This window comes from Notolepis coatsorum, assembly GCF_963971535.1.
Source record: "Notolepis coatsorum genome assembly, chromosome: 5".
NCBI classification, from domain to species: Eukaryota; Metazoa; Chordata; class Actinopteri; order Aulopiformes; family Paralepididae; genus Notolepis; species Notolepis coatsorum.
This window is the reverse complement of record NC_140169.1, coordinates 93,165,270-93,171,269: the sequence shown is the minus strand read 5'-3', so window position 1 is coordinate 93,171,269 and position 6,000 is coordinate 93,165,270. Positions and strand designations below refer to the sequence as shown.

Below are 6,000 nucleotides of genomic sequence, written 5' to 3'. Positions count from 1 at the left end.
GGTTTGATGAGCTGCTCGCCAATATTGTGCGGTTTCTTTGCTTTTGCAATTAAAAGCGAACACTCAAAGGAGGCTTCGGTAGCCTTCTGTAAATCACTGCCACCCCTGCTCCACGCTACTCTAAAATCAACAGGCTTGTTCGCCTTGAGAGACTGTTCTTTCCTCCGAAAAAAGTCCGGATCCTTCCCAACGGTTTCTGGGTGCTTAGACGCCTGATGTCTCTTCAGCTTGCTGGGCTTCAGGCTCGAGTTTGCCAACTTTTCTCCACAAATCACACACTCAGGTCGTTTGTCTGGTCCCTCAGTGAAGCCCATGGTGATGTAATTTTCGCGATTGCTTTTTTTGCAGATGAGCTGCCGTCATCTCCTTTTCGTTTGTCACACATTTTCGCCTCTGGCGGCTGACTGCAGACGAGCCGAGAAAGTTAACTAGCGTGCTAGGCTAGCTACAGAAAGTGATAGTCAACTGATTCACGTTTTAGCGGCTACCTGGTAGCCTACTGTTAACGTTCAAAAATCATGTCTAGGTGTTTATTTATTTATCTTTATTTTTTATTGTAGTGGAGAGACTATTCATGCTTCTGATGATAAAAATATGCTAATTAAATATTTCTAAAAAGAAAAGAAAAAAACTCAAATCATCTGTGGTCTGGCGGACCCCCTGCGACTCTCAGTCACTCCACACCAGCATCACTGAACCAGTATACAGTCTAAATCAGTCACTCCACACCAGCATCACTGAACCAGTATACAGTCTAAATCAGTCACTCCACACCAGCATCACTGAACCAGTATACAGTCTAAATCAGTCACTCCACACCAGCATCACTGAACCAGTATACAGTCTAAATCAGTCACTCCACACCAGCATCACTGAACCAGTATACAGTCTAAAGAGATAGTCTATATATAGACAACTATATATATAAACATAAAACATAAAGTTTGGAAATTTGTGTTTGGTAGATTATTCATTTGTTGTAACAATGCTTCTTGGCAATACATTTTATAGCCTGTTTATTTACCTTTTAAGGCTGTTGTGGCTGTGTATGGTTCTTCCACATGCTACTGAGGCGTCTGACTGTTTATTAAATTAATAAATTGTAAAATTGCCAATTTGTCTAGTTTCTTCCTTGTTACTGATAGACTTCAATCATCCAATCCACCAAACAACACAAAACAAGAGTCAATAGCAACTGCAGAATAAGCTGTTTGAATAAGATTTGTCACATTTTTCATGGGTGCGACCCCACATACTCAGCTGTGCTGCTCATCCCGGTATAAAAAGTATTGCCAAGAAGTATTGCCACAACAGAGAAATAATCTACCAAACACAAATTTCCAAACTTTATGTTTATAGTTATAGTTATATAGACTATATATTATATATATCTGTAATTAGACATCTGTAGTATGAATACATTTGAACAAATCAAATAGAATTGTGACCTCAACATTTGAATTCATATTACATCTGAAAAATGTTGTGTATTGTTACACTCCTACTTATTAATTTGTACTATATTGTTATTTTTAACCTCATGTTGGTTACTTGTTATATTGGTGGTACTATTAACTTTTTTTTTTAGCATTTATTTAGAAACAAAACTGCATCACAATTCTCCATATAAAATAAATCCACAGTACAATACATAGTGAGACGATATTTGATATATATCTATGTATTGCCCAATAATGGTTGTGTACAATAGGACAGTCGGTTGTCCCTAAAGAACACCATTCGACTATGAATAGGCTGAAATGAGAATTCAAATATTATTACTGTTGTGAAGGGCCAGATTAAACCGAATATATATATTTATTTATATATATATATTTAATTGTATTTGTATATTCTCTAATATTCCCTGATATCCCTTGTATATTCCTTGTACAATATGCATTGAATATCCATTCTAGCCTACTGAACATCCCATAATAGTCTCCATTCTACTATTGGTCGAGACCTTGGTGCCAGGCTGCCATATCCCCCAGACCCAGTTCAAACGTACCGCTCAACATGTACGAACAAGTCCTAGTTCCGCGTAGGAATCTGGCTACCGCACCACTAATGGGACTATTTGTTCATAGTGCGTATATATACTGCGCTACTAAAGTAGGACTTCCCTTTTCAGTCCAGTTTCTTACCCTCCAATAGAGTGACAGACGTAAAGCCTCCCCGCGACGCCACGTGTGGGAGTAAGGCCAAGTTCGGCCTACCTTCGGTATTGAGACATCGTGTATATTAATATTTGAATAGTCATATTTGGCACTATATCGTCGAGTTGGACGTAGTCTATTAAGCTAATAATAGTCTGTTAATATATAGTGCTTCGTGCGGTGAGAATACTACCGTAGTCAGCACCCCATCGTTTCGGGCAGAAAACTGGCTGCTTATTCAGGATGATCGACCCCATGTGAGATTGCACCCGAGGAGCCCCAGAGCCGACGAGCGAGTGGACCTGTATACCGGATTATTCTACCGACGACAGCCCGCCTTCCCAGGCACGGATTATGCTTTGTATACGTTGATTATTCCATGGATAAAGACCCCCGACACTGCCGTGTGTTGGAACCCCCCCCCCCTGGAGAGGACGCAAGGTGAGGAGACGCTCTGCAAGACGAGGTCGCTTCACGTCTCTCCTCCGTGGACCGGAGGACGCCGGCCCACAAAGAGTCCACCTGCTTTCATCTGTGGTCCAAGGATCGCCGGCGCATTGAACGGCACTACAGTGGGTTCACCTGGGATACCCTTGGCCGGATGAGGCAGCCGGACTCTACCCCCCCCCCCCCCTTCCTACTCCTGTCGGCTTACAAGCGACTGGATTAACCCCCCCTAGTGTATCCAGTCTATAATCATTAAAGTATCATTGCTGTTATTCCTTAACTATTCCAGGTCGTATATGTACCACCTGCGCCTTCAGAGATTGGACATTCTCTATTGATATACCGACGAATACTCTTGCCATAAAAGTGCATACTAATTCCCATTCATAAATGTGATTGATTTGATTAAGTGCTTGCTCTACACACCATCGCTGTGTAGAAATAAAGACCTATTTCTAATTCGTACATTTGTGTTGGATCCGTTTCATCTACGTGACAGTGTTCATCATAATATATTTATGCCGAGTACTGGGTGGCCGAATATTAAGTACAAAGGTAGTGGTAGTAAGTATCATATCTAGTAATACAGTCAGGGAATTGTACCCCTCAGTTACAATTGGTCCTTCGATCCGGAGGGTAATTAGTGTAATATTAATATAGTGTTATTAATATTGAAATGGCCTATGATGAACACTCCACGAAACGATCCTCCTAACCAACGCCCGCAGCGCGAACGACGGCTCCCTCAGTACTTAGAGGCTTACGCTGTCAGTCAACAACCTAGTCTTCTACTAACAGTAAACGCGGTAAAACTAGAAAGTAAAAGTATGTCTAACCCCAACGCCCAGACTACCCCGACCATAGAGGCCCCTACGGGTTCTAATGTAACTGACCAAGTTCACGGTGGGGACCAGTGGGAACCAGACATGACTTCACACCCCGCCAGTACTGAAGAAGTAGTCCCCGATGAGTCCCGGGAGGAATACAACGCTACCGAGAGAGAACTCGGCACGGAAGAAGACGGGGAGAGCACCGTGGAGATAGAGCTCCAAGGCTCCGCAAGGAGTACCCCGAGGGAAGGCTCCCCTATACAACCGCCTTCTCCCAGCGAGGCAGAGAGGACCCTACAGCAGGCCTTCCTCATCAGCCTGAACGCCGCTGCTGAACGCGACCGACTGCAGATCCAGCAGCGGAGCGAAGAAGAGCATATACGTCTAGAAATAAGACGCATTCAGAGGGAAGAGAATGTGGCCCGAGACCGAGCAGACAGCCAGCGAGCAGCTGCTGGTGCTCTACGGGACGCAGAGCGCGACAGACAGCAAGCGCAACTAATAGAACAGCTGATCAGACGGACAACACCCTCTCCCTCCGCCAGAGGCTCCAGGAACTCGTCTAGACACACCTCCAGGGCGGCATCCCCTAGCCGAGTAAACAACCCTGAACTTGACCAACAGACGAGGTCTATACCCCCCACAGACCACCTCCCCCCACCGGTCCAAGCGAGACCTAGCAACCGGGAAGGAGCAGCATATCCTGTGGAGAGGCTAAACCAGAGACTACAAGCACTGGATGACCTAACTGAAGACGAAGAGGAAGAGGAGGAGAACCACGCCCGACGACAGCACAGTACTCTACCGGACCAGGAGGTCCGGTACAGCCCAGGCTATACTCCCGCGGAGCTGCGCTACAGACCCCCGACTCTATACCCGGGTGAGCACGACGCACGACCCGCACCGAGGAACAGCACCTGGACAAGCGGGCCATGGTACACTGCCGGTACCAGCCCATACCAAGGAGCGGGAGGAGACTCGCCTAGGAGGCCTCTCCCCCAACGCTCGCCGATGTATCCACAGTCAGCGTCATACATTGGCACGCCTATGGTACCCGACTTCACCCAAGAGAACCGGGCCCAGTATACAGAACTCCGCATGTGTCTGGAGACCATGTTGGTGGATGTATTGGATGAACGCCATAAATACGCCATCCTACTGAAGCACTTAAAGGTACCCCGCGCACATAATATAGCGCTCGCCTACGCGACTTCCACCACCCCATACACAGCAGCGCTGGTAGCATTGGACCAGAGGTATGGGCGCATATGGGATTACGTGATCCAGGAGATCCGACACATCGACCGCTTACCCCCAGCAATAGACAATCGAGCACTGGACGACCTGTCCATCAGAGTGCAGTCCCTGGTAGGGATGTTGGGAGCGCAGAGAGAGAAGGGGAGGCATGAACTTTACGCCAACTCAAATGTGGAAAGGATCTTGGAGAAGCTGCCGCCCGCTCGACAGGAGCGTTTTAGGCGGCAGAGAGACCACCGAGACCCGAACGGCCCCGAACCGAACCTCCTCGATCTAGCAGACTTCCTGGCGAGAGAAGTCAGCAGCCTACGGCTAGATACATTCGGACGGAGCACCCCTGGCTCCAGAGAAGGAACCAGACGACTAAATGATGGAAGAAGATCGGTGACTGTGATGCACCAATCGGAGTCAGTACCGAGCAGCAGGAGCCACAGTACCCCCTCCAGAACGGAGAAGTGGAAGATAGTGTGCCCCTACTGTGAGAAAGAACACTGGCTAGCGCAATGTGACTCCTTCCCCAAGCTGAACGCGGAGGAAGCAAGTCAATGGATAAAGTCCAACAAGCGCTGTTTTCGCTGTGCGCGCTCACACATGGCAGCCGAATGCCGCTTAAAGAAAAGGTGCACCAAGTGCGATGGAGCCCATCTGGACATACTTCACGACAGTAACAGACGGCGCCCTTCACCCGCACCATCCAGCAGCAAAGCGAGCGTCATGTACATCGATCCCGCCAGCAGCAGTGGAGCCCGAGTACTCCTAAAAGTAGTGCGTGTGACACTAAGCTACCAGAATAAAGTCCTGGACACTTACGCCGTCCTCGATGACGGGTCAGAGAAGACCCTTCTGCTCGCCTCCGCTGCGGCCCAGCTAGGGCTGCGGGGAAGCGAAACCCAAATGACAATTCGGACAATAAGACGAGATTTGAAGACGATAAAGGGCGAGAATGTCTCATTTTCTATCGCAGCAAGCGGCCAGCCTGAGCGACGGTACCAGATTACAGACGCTTTCACCAGCCAAGAAATAGGACTGTCGCGGTACACATACCCCGTCGCCAAGCTGATGGAGAAATATGCACATCTGCGCAAGTTACCGATCCCGCTCATAGACAATGCTATGCCGACCCTGTTGATAGGCTCCGACCATGCAGACCTCATTGTCCCGATAGACCGGGTTTATACCGGACCCCGAGGCTGTCCTGCAGCAGTCGAGACCCGTTTGGGATGGACTCTCCAAGGCCCGCTCGCCAAATCTCTCAACCGAAGTACAGCCACTAGATGTCTCCACTCCCGAGTCACGGAGGGAGAAAC

The 6,000-nt window shown here is 48.0% G+C and overlaps 1 protein-coding gene across 1 annotated transcript in view; it reads left to right on the top strand.

The window, feature by feature from the left end:
- The window catches only part of msraa (methionine sulfoxide reductase Aa), a 72,233-nt gene that overhangs the window by 44,528 nt on the left and 21,705 nt on the right, over positions 1-6,000 (top strand).